Genomic DNA, 17,426 nt, shown 5'->3' with positions numbered 1-17,426 from the left:
CGTCACTTCAAAATAGTTTGGGTGTTACCGTGTGGTCACGTAGGCACAATACATAGAAAAAAAAAGGCAGTGTGCTCCGTGGTTTCTCTCTCAGGTGGGTGTTAGCATATCTTTTGGAACAATAGTGTGAGTTTTCCGCATTCAACTTATACGTCCGATATTATAAAATTCAGGAAATTATACGCTAAAATCAAGTCCCGACTTCTGTGCGAATATATATGGGACGTAATCTTAGACAGATGGAGGCAGTTCCGGAGCACTCCCATGATCACTAATCATGTGGTTTGACATCCCTATAACTCAGTCCAATTAGTCAACGATTTTCCCCAAGAAAATTGTCTTAAATATCAGGGATGGATTCTGTGTGCTATTTTGGTACAATTTATTAATTTTTTCCACCTTTCCCATTGTATTTTTACGTATATGGCCAAGTGGGATTTTATACCCAGAGAATCCAATTTTGATATTAGTTTATCTCTTTCCGTCTTTCTATAAAATGTTATCATTTTTATCATCTTCCTGCAATGCCATTATTGATTGTTCATGAGTGCAGCAGTTTTGTGACAGGAGCATCAGCCACTGCCTAGACAGTCCCAGCATGGGAGTGTGCAACGCTTGTCATCACCACAACCTATAAGTTGACTCTTGACATTCTCATTAACTCGTTTTGGATAAAAAATACATTACGTGGTATTCTCTGCGTCTTCTAATCATTTTGTTCAGCAAATTTCAATTCCTATCGCTACGTTTTTTGACTTGGAGAAAGATCTGTTTGTCTTTTTGGTATTGCCCCAAGCTTGCATGTTTTTGGTCACCTTTCATCTGCTGAGCTTTTAATCAAAATCTTTTTCAACCGTCTCTTGCTGAGATGGAACATTGCTTGTATAGAAGTTGGGAATCAATGAGCACTGAACTGGAAATACATTGTATATAATGCGGCTTTAAGGAATAAGGAATAGAGGTGTTTTGGACCTGATAAACAGAAGAGAGGATCATCTATTTGCAGTTGTGTCTTCCATGTACAACAACAGAATGGGAAAAAAAGCACTGAATTCAATGTACCTGGAAAGTCTTTGCATGGGCATCAGCTCGGTCAGGCCACATGTTATTAGTTGTTAGAAAAAGGGTCGAACGCATCATATGCTGGAAATGGAAACTGCTGGAATGTCATTATGCAGTCGTCTAACTTGACATACTCTACGATTTTAAGCCATGTAATATGACATTCTCAGGTGATGAGATCAGCACCTGCATTCATCAAGTTTGACGTCCACTCTTAGTAGAAGTCATGTAATGTGACATTGGCTTTAGAGTCTGAAAACCACGCCAGCTCAGATTACCACATGAGTGCATTAAAGGATATCTCTGCACACAAACCATGCACACCAATTTTATCTTTACATTTGCCTATATTAAAGTAACATTGTTTTATTACTGAAATGCCACTTTGAATAATTGTTGTCATCCCTGGAATGGAAGTTGAAGTCTGCAGATATCTGATAATTCTTCAAGGGAATAAGCAGCACTGGACAGTGAACTGTTGTATAATAAACCAGCACTGCCATTTAAAAACCTGAAGTCACAATCACAGTGGCAGGCAGGCGGCTATTTTTTTTTCTCCTTTTTTTCTGCCTTTACAAAGAGCAGTGGCAGAGCTTCAGCTGTGTCCTAATTTCTTCCTCCTATTTGATGACCTCGACTGCTTTTTTCTCCTAATCCGGGGACAGGCGTAATGTACACTGTGTCTCCCTGTAGTCCAACGGCAATTCATCATCATTTTATCTTCACCACTTTAATTGGATACCATCAAACTCTCCTGATACTTTTCATTTTGGTTTTAATGCAGTGGCTGGAAAACCAGATGTGAAAAAGATATATATTTAGTTTATGGCGGGCTAGAGGAGCGGTGGTGCCGAGGTTTAGATCATTTGTTAGAGTCACTCTCTGAAGAAATGTAATTCTGCTAAACCTGATTCACAACATCTCCTACAGGTTTTGGATTCCTTTTCATCTCCGAGGCTATAACTACAGAGCTGTCTGAGAGTGTATGAGCTGCAGGGATTCTCTTATTTTTACCTTTCCAAAATGCAGCCTATCTTGAACATACAATGCTGATATTTCTCTGATTGCTTTTCCTTTTTGAAAAATAGACTCAAATTTAAGGTCAATCAGACTATAGCAAAGAAGAAAATGTATATTGCAAGGATCAAAAACAGTTAGGATTTGGCCAAAATTGAGGACGCTGACATGCACAAATTATTACATTAGATGACATAAGTGAGAAAAGGTCTAACGATTCTTTATGTATTAAGAGTCCTGGGGCTCACACAAGATAAGATAACATAGCAAAAGTGTACCCTGTCAAATCAAATAGACAAAACAGTCACCAACAACCACACTGGGCAGCCTATAAAAAAACAACGAGGTGAGGCCGAGCTGAACAGTTGATGTGCCTTCCCAGCACTGTGAGGAAAAAGACTGGAAACACATCCGTGTCTGCTCTCACACTCGGACCATTTAGATTTGACAATTAATGTAAAATAAACTTCTTTGGGAAGTGTGAGGGACCTTGAGAACCCGAGGAAAACCCATGCAAGCACACAAAAACTCAAGTCAGGGGCGCTGTGAGGAATTGTACCAACCACTGTGCCAAGATAGTGCCCCATATATTACAGACTCCAAAAAATAAAAAATTATTACACATCTAAAGCAAGTCCATAGGCAGGCACATCTGTCACATTCTGTGTGTTTACTTTCATCCATTTATATTTTAATCAAGATATATCCTGTTCCAAGCAATACCACGACGTAATATTGGGGGCCCATCTCAGGTACGTACAAGGTAGTCATCGAGTTACGACCTATACGTCTTACGACTATTCGATTTACGGCTGCTATCACGTCTCATGGGCAAAGCAACAGATTGCTGTTACTCATTCATCTCGGTCTCAGTTTATTACCTGCTGTGGTTTCGACTACGTTCAGTTACATTTGTCTTACAGTTACAGGGAAAAAAGGCAATTGATCTCGACACAAAAATGAAGGTGAAGAAGCAGTATGAGGGAGGTAAGAAAGCAAATGTGATCGTATGTGAGCTTAATATATCCCATTGTAACTGTTGTTCACCGCATGCGCTGTACTGCTGCGTTCTGCCTCTGAATCTGATTAACCTCCAAAGCTTCTCATTGTGACTCACGATGTGCCGCTTCGTGCGAACTGCCACAAAGGGGTAATTCAACCACACTGAACCCATTAATCTGTTAATGTTTATTACTGGAAGGCTGAAATGTTAAAACAGAAAACATATGAGTGCTCAATCTCTACCGGTACAATTCCCCCTCTCACAGTTAACAGAGAGGCTCACACCGATGAAATAACGTAACACAGACAAAGAAAGGATTCACGAACCTGTCAAAGGTTTGCAACCTATGTGAGGAACAGTAATAATGAAACAAAATAATAAAATAAAAATAATGTAGAAAAAAAGATAGAAAATCTACACAATGTGCTAGTAATGATAATAAATAGGATATAAAACAAACAATATGACAAAGAGACTTATTATAAGGCGGCACGGTGGCGCAGTGGGTAGTGCTGCTGCCTCGCAGTTGGGAGATCTGGGGACCTGGGTTCGATTCCCGGGTCCTCCCTGCGTGGAGTTTGCATGTTCTCCCCGTGTCTGCGTGGGTTTCCTCCGGGCACTCCGGTTTCCTCCCACATTCCAAAGACATGCAGGTTAGGTGGATTGGCGATTCTAAATTGGCCCTAGTGTGTGCTTGGTGTGTGGGTGTGTTTGTGTGTGTCCTGCGGTGGGTTGGCACCCTGCCCAGGATTGTTTCCTGCCTTGTGCCCTGTGTTGGCTGGGATTGGCTCCAGCAGACCCCCGTGACCCTGTGTTCGGATTCAGCGGGTTGGAAAATGGATGGATGGACTTATTATAAAGTACCATACATACAGTCAGGTTTGAATACATACATATATCGGTCCATCTTACATCCAGATCGACTTGTGACCAGTCCATCGGAACCAACCATGGCTGTAAGTCGACGACTAACTGTATTAAAATGTAGTGTTTGTTGTCCTTATGGACTCGAGGGTATCAGGAGCAGCAAAGTAGTAGCAAGTAGTTGTTTTTCCCTGGCGATTTATTTGATTTGATTATCATTTACTGGTAATAAATAAAATGCTGATTTCCCATTTATGTTATCTACTAATTAATTCCCAAGTTTGCTTTAATCTTGTACTGTGATTTGAATTAGTGTTGAATTAGTGTATAAAATGGGGCAATTTAATAATCTAAATCTGAGTGTGTGTGTGTGTAAATTGTAGTATAAATATTAGAACACACTTTGTCATTGACAGAGTCAGTTTGACCAGAGACGAGGGAGGCAGCGGCATACATAAAAATCACACACCATCCTGGTGATTCTTCCTGGAAAGACATCACTTGTATAAGTGCTTGTCCTGATCGTCAAATCACCTCAAGATGGAAGGGAGGTATTTCTTGATGTTACTTTGCATAAGGACTCGGCAGTATATTCAAGAAAACAAAAAAAAAGGGAATACTGAACAGTTTATACTGCATCAGATGGGATGACCAACAGCCACTTTTTCAGTTTTATACGGCTTGATGCTACCATATGATGGATTCTACACAAGGTGACACAAGTCTGCCAAGTGGGTGTCTTTGTGGTTTCTGTTCTGAAGCACTAATTCACACTATGCATCTCTTATTAACTGACTAAACACATCCATGCATTAATTTTCCGCCGCTCATCTAAAACCACTTTGTGGAGGCAACAGTCTTAGCAGTGAGGTCCATACTTCCCTTTATCAAGCCATTCATGCCAGCTCATAGTGTGGGATCCCAAAGCATTCCCAGGCCATCTAGAAAATATAATCCTCTCAAGTGAGCCCTGGGCCTTCACAAGGGTCTCCTCCCAACTGGTTGTGTCAGTAAAATCCCTAGTCAGGGAGGTGTCTAGGAGATATCCGTATCAGATGCCCGAACACCTCAACTGGCTCCTCTCGATGTGGACATTCAGCGACTCTACTCTGAGCCTTTCCCAGATGTCTACACTTCTCACCCTATCTCTAGGGTTAAGTCCAGCCACCCTGAGGAAAAGCTCATTTCGGTGGTTTGTACCCATGATCTCATTCTTTTGATCATTACCCAAAGCTCATGACCATAGGTGAAGGTAGGGATGTAGACTCAGACTCTGACTCAGAATACATTCCTTAGATCAGAACTGAGATTCTCAGAATTACTTCTGTGTGCTGACGCTAGAATCAGATTTTATTGGCTTGTGTTTTTTTTTCCTTAATGACATGACAATTAAAGTAAATAATAATAATTTAAAATGTTATGATCTCAGCTCCCTGAGTCGCCGTATTTAATTTCACCGTCGAGAAGGGAGAGATACCTCTGTCCTGGCAAATTAGACACAGGATACTGAAACAGAACTAAAGAAAATATTCTTCTTGGATAAAGGCATCAGAGAAATACACAGCAATAGAAGTAATAAGTTACAAGCAATCTTAGCTGCAGTGCCTTCCATGTTAATCACCTCACCTGACATGTTTTCATTACGTTGCACTATTGGCATAAACATGAAGTCACACGTTTAAGGCATCATTGATTTTCTCCTGCTGATTGTCTCAGTTTGCTTCCCAAGTGAAGTACTGGATTGGATACAATTTTACATGCAAGTCTAAGGAGAATAAGCCTGGTAAAAGGTCTAATCTACAGTTGTGGCCAAAAGTTTGGAGAATGACACAAGTATTGGTTTTCACAAAGTTTGCTACTTCCGTGTTTTTAGATCTTTTTGTCAGATGTTTCTGTGGTATACTGAAACAGAATTACAAGCATTTCATAAGTTTCAAAGGCTGTTATTGACAATTACATGACGTTTATGCAAAGAGTCAATATTTGCAGTATTGGCCCTTCTGTCTTTTTCAAGACCTCTGCAATTCACCCCGGCATGCTGTCTATCAATTTCTGGGCCAAATCCTGACCGATGGCAGCCCATTCTTGCATAATCAATGCTTGGAGTTTGTCAGAACTGGTGGGTTTTTGTTTGCCCATCCGCTTCTTGAGGATTGACCCCAAGTCCTCAATGGGATTAAGGTCCAGGGAGTTTCCTGGCCATGGACCCCAAATTTCGATGTTTTGTTCCCCGAGTCACTTAGTTCTCACTTCTGCCTTATGGCCCGTTGCTTCATTATGCTGGATTGTTAATTGTTGATCACCAAACTGTTCTTGGATGGTTGGGAGAAGCTGCTCTTAGAGGATGTTTTGGTACCATTCTTTATCCATGGCTGTGTTCTTAGGCACAATTGTGAAGTGAGCAGCAACCCCACACATGAATGGTCTCAGGATGCTTTACTGTTGGCATGACACAGGACTGATGGTAGCACTGCTCACCTTTTCTTTTTTCCAGATGCCCCAGCAGTCCTCAGCAGTTCAATCCCTGTACCTTTTGCAGAATATCAGTCTGTCCCTGATGTTTTTCTTGGCTTCTTTGCTGCCCTTCTTGACACCCACCAGGCCATCCTCCAAAAGTCCTCGCCTCCCTCACTGTACCTGCTGATGCACTCACACCTGCCTGCTGCCATTCCTGGTGGTGCCCCGATCCCGCAGTTGAATCAACTTTAGGAGACGGTCCTGGTGCTTACTGAACTTTCTTGGGTGCCCTGAAGCCTTCTTCACAACAGCAGTGGAAATGGGTTTTTTGGGATGAAATTCATTTTCATGGCAAAGACGGACTTTGCAATTAATTGCAATTCATCTGATCACCCTTCATCACATTCTGGAGTAGATGCAAATTGCCATCATAAAAACAGAGGCAGCAAACTTAAATTAATATTTGGGTCGTTCTCAAAACTTTTGGTCATGACTGTATAATAATTATAATCGTCATCATCCTCATCGGTAATGCTTTTTCAGTCCATCATAGTTAAAGTAGAATTAGTTTGCTCTGCTGGGTATGGTGGTGAGTGGTGTTTGTCTATTATAGGACATCAAGGGTACAAACTTGTAAAACGCTACTGTCCTGTGCCCTTCTCACTGGCATAATTAACTTGGCACTACTGTTTGCAAATATCGTAAAACTTCTACCTTAAAAGCAAGCTAGGATCACCGTTTCGGGTATGAATTGCTAAAAAGCTAGGTACATAAACTCTCTATCGGTAGTAGTGTTTGTTGTTTGTGCACTATCCTCACAAAGCATCATGGGCCACTGGGAAAAACAAAATGTTTGGCAAAGCCATCTATACAGCGGCTGAACACAAACTGCATTTCTAAGAACATGACTGTGAAAGAGGTTAGGAAAAGACATATGGTGGGGCTGTGATTTTAAAAGGGCAGGGACTGGAGGAAGATGCCTTAAGGTGTCCCTGCCTTTGGGGCGAAGGAGAAGTGAGGATTCTTTGAGATGATCACCACACAATCTTTTCAAAGCTATAATCCAAACTGCCAAAAACAAAAATAAACAAACCTTTGTAAACTGGGTTATTCAATCAAGCCACTTAATCCAGTCACAGGACTGTCCCGGCTGTATTGGGCCCATCCTTTCCATCAGCACCGACATTAATTTACTTCAGAGGCAGGGGGATCACAAATAGAACCAGCGGTCCCCACACATTTTTTCTCACTTTGCCAGTAAGAGAAAAATAAACAACTTTAAGCTCTGCATGAGGTCCCCATTGAACGCAGTAAAATGCACCTTTTTCTTGACACTGTTTAATGAGCAGCTTCGTTTTGAGACGCAGCCATGTGCACCTTGCCTTTTCCACATACTGTATGTGGCCCCTCCATTCTGCAAGCCCTTCATTTCAATCATTCCCTCCGCCACTCTGTGACCAGATTTCTGTAACGAGATCTGATTCACAGTCTCCTTTGCTTGCCTCGTCATTAGTAACCTGATACACAATAGCCAAGCCACAGCCGGAGGTTAAATTATAATTTGTTCCATCTCAGCTTGGGTCTATTGATTGAACTACGTGGGCAGAATCCTTCCCCCATCCCTGACCAAAAAGAATGCATAATGTTTCCAATAAAACCATGATAAAAGTTAAACAAACACCCAATTATGTATTCAAAAAATCAAATGTAATTGTCACATAAAAAGAGGGCCAGCCAAGTAATACTAACCCTAATACTAACCCTAACATCTGACTGAAAAATCCAAGCTTAGACATACTGTAGCAGGTGTTTCTCCAGTTCCAGCCTGCGCACACAATGGACAATGACAAGCAGTCAGGAACAACTGAAAATCCATAAGGTAATTAAAGTATGGAAAACAGGGACTTCTGGGTCATTGACAAGTGGATCAGGAGCAAGAGAGATATAAAGGGTGAAGTGTGACCATTTGGAATAAAGACTCCAACTGGCCATACCCATCAGTCCAAGACTGAGCAGCAATTAAACTAAACAAGTACTGTAATATTCTTATTATGTATTTAGTTACGAATTGGAACCATTATTTTGCAAAGTATTTTTAATGTCATTAATTTTGTGAATGCTTCTATTTGAAGCAACTTTACAAAACTTATGTTTCCATATTTTAGATATCGCCGGGGATGAATGATGTATATGTGCCATTATTTCCCTAAGTTTTGATCCAAATCAACTTACAAATCACACAGAAACAACCATTTCAATATTGTGTTCACTTATGAATACTTTGAAATCACTTCAGATTTCTTTTTGTCTGACACTTCCTGGCACACCGGTACAAGAAAACCTCCACACATAATACACCATTTGATGTGTCTTAATATCTAGTTATGCAAAACTTTGAACTTTTTGGGGTTCCCCCCTCTCACATTTTGACCCTCTAGACCTGAAAACTGTAGTGTGCCCTAGAAATTGCACCCTTATGAAAAAGAGTGAACCAATAGGTGTCCTCAGCAAAAACGATCAGAAGGACTTGAAGCTGACGCATCAACCAATCACAGGGGTTCACCTCACAAATGGGATGAGAGGTCAAAGTTAATCCTTTTCACAAAAGTTTTAAAAAACGGGGATTGGACATGCAAGCATGTGGGGTGGTGTTTTATGCCATTTCAAGGTTGCTGATTGCGAATACGATAATATGATACTATTTTTCATATTTGAGATCCAATCATAGAACATTAAAAATGACAAATTTCAAATAAGCATGTGGGGTATGGTTTTAGACAATTTTAAGGTCAATAATTATGATTATCACGTTATTTCTGATCCTTCACTAGAGATCTAGTCCTCTATGGACCACTATCAGGGCGTATAAAATATGACAAATTTCAATTACAATTGAGGTCATTTAGACTTAAAGCACACATTTTAACATTTCAAATATCTGAAGCAACTGTTGTTGTTGTTTATCATTTACTTCTCCTTTATAAAGTAACTCATTACATTTATTATGAACACCACGAATCAGGGTAGCTTATACTAATTCTGACATTTTTTGAGAGTTGGATGAGACTGTGCAGCTTGCCATAATTTGAAGTATTTTACTAGTCTACTTTGTGATTAACATTTCTTACGTATTGATTGGATGGCAGTTTTTATTCAAAGTAACCTACAAATCACACAGGTTCAAATGTTTTCAGATGTTTGGAAGATGTGTAATGAACCCCATTTATTGCTGAACTGCTGCCCTTCTGCTATATATAATTCTTTAATTATTTATTATTCTAGTTAATGCTTTTCTCCAAAGCCACATACAAACAACACAAGGACAAATGTTTCCAGATATTACAAAGATGTATATTCATTGTACTACTACTCTTTAATAATAATAAATTATATTTATGTAGCGCTTTTCTCGCTACTCAAAAAGCTTTATATAGAGAAAGGGGAGCCACTTCAAACACCACCTGGGTGATACGACAGCGAGAGCAGCCATTCTTACGCCAGTATGCTCACCACACAACAGCTATCAGGTGGTGAAGGGGTGACAGAGAAACAGCCAGACGGAGACGGGGGGATTATTAAGGGGCCTGAATAGATGAGGCTGTGATGGGCAATTTAGGCAGGACATCATGATAAACCCCATTCTTGTTCGAAAGATACCCAGGGCTCTACCACAGAGAGTCACGTCCTCGGTTTTACATGTCATCCGAAAGACCGCACCACATTTACAGCAGAGTGTCCCCGACACTGCACAGACCACAGGGTAAGCACACTCTACTGGCCTGACCAACATGATAAACCTTTCCCAGAGTTTACCATTTATAAATAACCAATTGATAAATTCGACATCTGCCCTTTGTTATCCACACCTACACAAGGTGAGATGCAAAAATAACCGGATTAGGCTTGGGGCTTTCCTGGAAAACCGTCTGGATGTCAGCCGGACGTGAATCATAGAACTAGATCCCCTGCTACACGCCTTCTCAAACTGCTGACCGGCTAGGTATATCCTGTGAAGAGCCCAGTCAGGATTTGCACTACAATCGCTACACTAGTTGCTGCGATAATGTCGGGTGAAAAAAATCGAACAGCAAATCAACATCAAATTTCTCACAAATTTTCTTTTTTTCCTGTAAAGCAGTTTTTGACTGACAAAAACATTCCTGTCCTCGATAATCATCCCTATTCGCCCAATTTAGCTTCCTGTGTTCCCAAAAATCAAAAGTGCCCTGAAGGGAACACAATTTTCTTCAATGAATGAAGTGAAGGCAGAAATGGCAAGTCTGTTGAAGAGCCTCAAGTAAGAAGACTTACATCACTGTTTCAATCAAAGGAAGATACAGTACGTATGGAGCGGTGTAGAGATTGGGAGGGGGAGTATAGAGAAGGTGACAATGTTTAGAATTCTGTAATTCATCAATACATATTTTTGCTTACCAATTCAGTTATTTTTGAGTCTCACCTCGTATATTCAAATTGGTCCACGATGCACAGATCTGTTTTCACTTTAATAATAAACAGTCTTGTCCCATTGATCAATGTCAAATTAAATCCACTATGATTCAGATGTTATTTAACAAGAAAATGTGAAAACTTCCAAGGGGGTGAATACTTCTGACAGGCACTGTGATGACTGCTAATTTCATATCAAGCTGTTCAGTAACCTGAAATTCAAAACCTACATCCCCTTCCATAAAGTAAAACTCAACCAGCAGTCTGGTCAGATTACGAACACACAAGCTGCTCATTACATCATGCGTCTCACTGACAATAAACCAATTCCCTTCAGATGAGGCCAGTATCGCCGAGAAATATATGCAGTGCTGCCATGGGTCAAGTATATCCAGAATTCCGTCGTTTTTTTTTTTTTTTCCCTCACTCATCTCGTAATGGTCCATGGGGAGAGCTTGGCCTATTTAAACTATAGTGAGCCCTGGAAAGCCATCTCATTAGTGAGATGCCTCCTGGCCCTTGAAGGTGAGAGGTTAAGCATTACTGATCATGAAAGTGATCCATAGGTCCGACCCATAGCACAAACCGTTGTGTGTTAGGTGTAGATGAAAAATGTCTCATAATACCACTCCACCAGAACCTCCTGACTAGCCAATCAAGCTACGGCAGAGATTAATTTTCAGTTTATGGTCTTTTCGTAGATCCAGTTTAATTTCAAAGTTAGTTTTATACTGAACACTGTTATGTATCTATAAACACATACATGAAATCACTGTGTCACCAGAATCACAGTGGCTGCCAGTTTTCTTCTAGTCTGCTACCTCATCTATTCACGTAATTAATTTCTTTGACTAACTGGACTCCATTTTAACATAAAATCTACATTCATGAACATGTTGCAATCCACCGCCTGTGTAAAAATGCAGATTTTCATTAAACAGCGTTACATTTCTATTGTTGGGTATTTGCGATTACTGGGTTTCATATCTCATCTTCAGTTTCAGACTGGCCACTTATTTTATAATTTAAGTTTAAATGATGTGGAGATGCTGTGTCACAGCTGAACATGGCGATTGTGTTTACTGATCCATAGAAGGGTGCACTGTTACTCTAAACTAATTCTTTGTCACATAAACACAACACTTTAGGCACAAATAAATAATTAGACTCAAACTGAAGAGTCGATACAATCCAGGGGTGTAAACAAACAAGTGTAGCCAGAGGTAAGAATAATGAATGATCAGCAATCAATATGCTGGGATGGTGCAAGCCTAGACCCTTTAAATACATATACGCTTGAATTAAAATAAAGCTGGAGAAACACATAGGAAATGATCATGATAATCAAGTGTCAAGGAATACCGGGGGTCAATCCATCCATCCATCCATTTTCCAACCCGCTGAATCCGAACACAGGGTCACGGGGGTCTGCTGGAGCCAATCCCAGCCAACACAGGGCACAAGGCAGGAAACAATCCTGGGCAGGGTGCCAACCCACCACAGGACAAACACAAACACACCCACACACCAAGCACACACTAGGGCCAATTTAGAATCGCCAATCCACCTAACCTGCATGTCTTTGGACTGTGGGAGGAAACCGGAGCGCCCGGAGGAAACCCACGCAGACACGGGGAGAACATGCAAACTCCACGCAGGGAGGACCCGGGAAGTGAACCCAGGTCCCCAGATCACCCAACTGCGAGGCAGCAGCGCTACCCACTGCACCACCGTGCCGCCACCGGGGGTCAATTAAAATAAAACAGCTAATAACAGTACAAGTTCAGTTTCATTGCTAAGCAAACAGCAACAGCAAGTAGGCAATGATAAGCAAGAGTTCTGTTCTTAGAGAAGATGCACTGGGAAGTTGTAGAGAGCAACATGTTGATGGGCAAACAGGCCCACTCACGCCAGGAGTGACCAAGGATGCAGATAAGGGAGAAATGTGACACTAAATAAGCTTCTAACTAAGAGATTACCTTGACCAGCATAACCCTTAATTTGGATTAGATAGATAGATAGATAGATAGATAGATAGATAGATAGATAGATAGATAGATAGATAGATAGATAGATAGATAGATAGATAGATAGATAGATAGATAGATAGATAGATAGATAGATAGATAGATAGATAGATAGATAGATAGATAGATAGATAGATAGATAGATAGATAGATAGATAGATAGATAATTAATCCCAAGGGGAAATTCACAATTAAGTGTTTACAGAAAAGGATGAAAAGCCAGAAAATCCATTTCTTTGCTACGAAGCGTGAAACAAATTCTGGTGTTATGATCTGCATGTTGTGGACTTATTCAGGCGAGTCATAGAGGCATGGACAGAATAAGAGGAAGGAAGAACAGTAATAAAAATAAAGGGTAGACAAAAGTGTGCAGTGAATTCAGAAAGTGTTCAGACCCCTTCAGTGTTGTAGATTATATTTTAAATGGATACATTTCCCATTTTCGCCTCTCCATCTGCACTTAACAACCCATAATGACAAAGTGAAAACATGTTTTCAGAAAGGTTTGCAAACTGCAATCTCTCATTGATATAAGTATTCAGAGCCTTAACTTAATATTTTGTAGAAGCTCCTTTGACGGTAATTGCAGCTTCAAGCAACCTTGAGTAAGTCTTCACAAGCATTACACACCTGGATTTGGGTAATTTAGCCCATCCTTCCAGGCAGGTCCTCTTAAGCTCCATTAGACTGGACAAAAATTGTCTGTAAACTGCCATCTTTAGGTCTCTCCACAGATGTTCTATGGGGTTTAAGTTTGGGATTTGGCTGGGCAGTCAATGACAGTATGAGATTTGTCCCAAAGTCACTCCAGTATTGTCTTGGTTGTATGTATCAAGTCATTGTCATGCTGAAAGGCAAATCATTGTCCTGATACTGAGAAGCCAACCATAGCATGATGCTTCCACCATCATGCTTCACCAGTATATTAGGCTTGTGATGAGTAATGCCACGTTTTGCCAGACGTAGCGTTTAGAGTATTTTTCTTTCATCAAACCAGAGAATCTTTTTCCTCATGCTTTCCGAGTCCAAGCTTGCTGTCCTATACCTTTTATTCAAGAGTGGCTTCCATCTAGACACTCTACCATAAACACCTGATGAGTGGAGTTGTGTCAAGATGGTTGTCCTCACATCTCATCTTGGGTCTTCTGAAGCTTGCTTAGATTGACCTATGGGTTTCTGATTGCCTCCCTGACCAAGGCCCTTCTTGCCTGGTTACACTGTTTGGCTAGGCAGCCAACTCTACGAAGAGTCCTGGTGGTTCAAAACTTCTTAATTAATGAGGCCACTTTGTGCTTCATGAAACACTCAAACCTTTATAAATGGTTTTATACCCTTTCCCTGATTTATGCCTAGCCATAATTTGATCATGCAGATTGTAGCGTGCAGCCAGGGCCCTTGCTTTACCTTCCCCCGGGACACTAGGTGACAGGCCCTCTGGGTTGCAGCGGTGCCTCAGACTTCCGCAGGGTTCCCTGGGAGTTGGAGTTGGATACAACCTTGTTGGGATCCGTGTGTGCCGCCAGGGGGTGCTGCAGCAGGATCTGCTGAGCCCTTATGGGCAGTTCTCCTGTCACACCCGGAAGTGGGTCAACTAGCACTCGGGTGCCTTATAAAGGGAGCCAAAGTTGGGAGGAGGGAGACAAAGCCTACCTGGAGGAGTGGCGGAGAAAAGAGAAAGAAAAGAAGAGGAAGAAATTGTGTTGTGCTTGCTGTGAGACTGTGGTGGGCTTGTGGGAAATGGAAAACGCGTTTCCCACGAGGTAAAAAAAAGAAAAATAAAACGTATGTGCCTTGAACTTGTGTCCTGCGTCTGTCTGTGTCGGGTCTGGGCATCAGTGCACCCTCTGCAGGTCACAAGGCCTACAGAGAGTTCCCTGGACTTCATGGCTTGTTTTCTGTCCTGACATACAGTGTGAATTGTGGGACTTTATACACAGAGGTGTGTGCCTTTTAAAACTGATTCCCAGTCAATTTAATTTGACATAGGTGGGCTCTAATGAACTTCTAGACACATCTCAAGGAGAATTAAAGCAAATTGGGGAGCTACAGCAAAGGGTCTGAATACTTAAAGAAATGAGAGATTTCAGGGTTTGATTTTTAATGCATTTGAAAACCTTTCTGAGAACATCTTTTCAATTTGCCATTATGGGTTATTAACTGTCAAATGATAGGCAAAATGATGGGCAAAAATGGCAAATGAATCACTTAAAATGAAATCTACAATACAAAATAAAGTATGCAGAAAGTGAAGGAGTCCGAATACTTTTCAAAAATCCACTGTAAACATGGAAAAACAAGGGGTCAAAAGCAAAGAAAGGTACAACTGACCAGATTAAAAAATATAAAAAAGTGAAACTCTTACTGGAACAGCCAAAAATGTAAAAAACAAAGAAATTAACAAAACCATTCAAAAAAAAATCAGAATGCAAAACATAAAGAAATTTTATGTGAGAAATAAGATGTGATGCTAGAGCACACACCCGAGCCCTCTTAATGTTAACAGCTACATCAGAACTTCATAGATGGAAAATAAAGAGTGAGGAATCACTTAAGAGGAAGAACCAGGATAGGCCCACATACATACAGTATACACACCGATACATGCACACACTGAAGCATGAACTGCAGTACACACAAAACATCCTAAATATATTTGTTTACTTGAGTGTAGACACATTGACACAAGAATGAGCTCAACGTAAAGAGAGGCAGGTTAGGGATGCACAAGACCTGATATGAGAGCCTATATTCCATCAATCAAGTTCCAATACTGTGAGTACAATTTGGGTCTGTGGCAGTAGATTCATCCCACTGGATAACATGGAACACTGAGCTTTCTCCCCTTAAGATTTACAGCTTCAGTGAAGTGACAACACGATTGATTACCTCTCGTAGCATAGGCACACCACCTCGGTGACATGAGAAAAATCAGCAGCAGCTGGCAGGGAGACAGCAAAGGTCTAAAAGGGCAAAGCAACATGAAGGGGGCAGCCGGTTTACTGTAGAAAAGGAGCCTTTTCTCCATATGTAAAAGATAGGAGTATTTGATGACATTTCAGATTCTTATAGACAGAAAGAACTAAAATCAGTTTCCATGATAATATGCGACTTTATGAAGTTAACTGTCATTGTCCGATTGCTCTTTGGGAGTTCTCATTAATCTCATCAGCGCCAGTTTTCTAGAGCTCGCATGACTCTGAAATTCTTTTATTCAAAAATGTAAATTTAAATTCAATTTCCTTATTAAATAGGATATGTTAGATTAGATTAGGTTAGAGATCTTTATTGTCACATACACTGTAAATTAGTGAAATTCTTGTGCCACAGTTGTGGTGATCCATCCATCCATTATCCAACCCACTGAATCTGAACACAGGGTCACGGGGGTCTGCTGGAGCCAATCCCAGCCAACACAGTGCACAAGGCAGGAACCAATACCAGGCAGGGTGTCAACCCACCGCAGGACACACACAAACACACCCACACACCAAGCATACACTAGGGCCAATTTAGAATCACCAATCCACCTAACCTGCATGTCTTTGGACTGTGGGAGGAAACCGGGGCGCCCGGAGGAAACCCACGCAGACACGGGGAGAACATGCAAACTCCACGCAGGGAGGACCCGGGAAGCGAACCCAGGTCCCCAGGTCTCCCAACTGCAAGGCAGCAGTGCTACCCACTGCGCCACCGTGCCACCCAGTTGTGGTGATGTAGAAATAAATACAGTAAATAAATAAAAACAATAAATGATAGGGAGCTGTAATATAGAGTACAATTTCACATAAACCAGCAGGTGTGTACAGCACATAGTACAGGGCAGGTGTCAGATTAAAAGACTCCATGATGAATTGGTAGCACAATTTTACACTTCAAAAATATTGTGAGCTCATCCCTTTTTTCGACACCCAATAACGTACAAACAGACAAGACTGCCATATGAATGCTTTCTACGTACAGAAAGTTCAGCAGCAATCTCAGCCCTTTTTTTGTTTCTGTTCTCTTAAGGCGAGTGAAATACGAGACATCAGACAGACGAGCCTCTCCTCTGTTTGCAAGATCCAAAACACCAGCGTTCCTTATTCCTCAATATGCACTGCACTTCTGCCTGAGAGCTCATTGATTCTTAACTCTCGAACAAGGAGCCCATCCCTACGACTTAGAACAACATCAAATCAGTTGCAATCTGGTTGGACTGAGTCAATGGGTATGTTGGACTACATGACTAAAAGTCACAGCAGTGGGGTGCAAATGCCTATAAATGGATAGAAATTGCTGGAAAGTTGTGTAACATGCAAAGCCTTTTATAGAAAATCACAAAGCCCTTCTTTCATGACAATGTGGAACAAACTACCACAAAATCATGAAATTCATAAATTAAACTAATATTTCTTAAACCTGGGATCTATGGTATGTAGCACAATTAAGGTACTGTAATGGCAGCTTTTACATGTGATGCACTTAAACCTCCATTCTATTTTTTAAAACTATAGCGTATAAGTTCCCCCTCCCCAAAAGGACAAGATTTACAACATAAAGATATCATA

General features: G+C 40.9%; 1 protein-coding gene across 2 annotated transcripts in view; it reads right to left on the bottom strand.

The window, feature by feature from the left end:
* LOC114668853 (plexin-A1-like) overlaps positions 1-17,426 on the bottom strand; it is a 727,343-nt gene that overhangs the window by 242,637 nt on the left and 467,280 nt on the right. The window lies entirely within an intron of this gene.

The sequence above is a fragment of the Erpetoichthys calabaricus genome, chromosome 18 (genome assembly GCF_900747795.2).
Source record: "Erpetoichthys calabaricus chromosome 18, fErpCal1.3, whole genome shotgun sequence".
NCBI classification, from domain to species: domain Eukaryota; kingdom Metazoa; phylum Chordata; class Cladistia; order Polypteriformes; family Polypteridae; genus Erpetoichthys; species Erpetoichthys calabaricus.
Note: the sequence above shows the minus strand (reverse complement) of the source record. Positions and strands in the feature narration are given on the sequence as shown.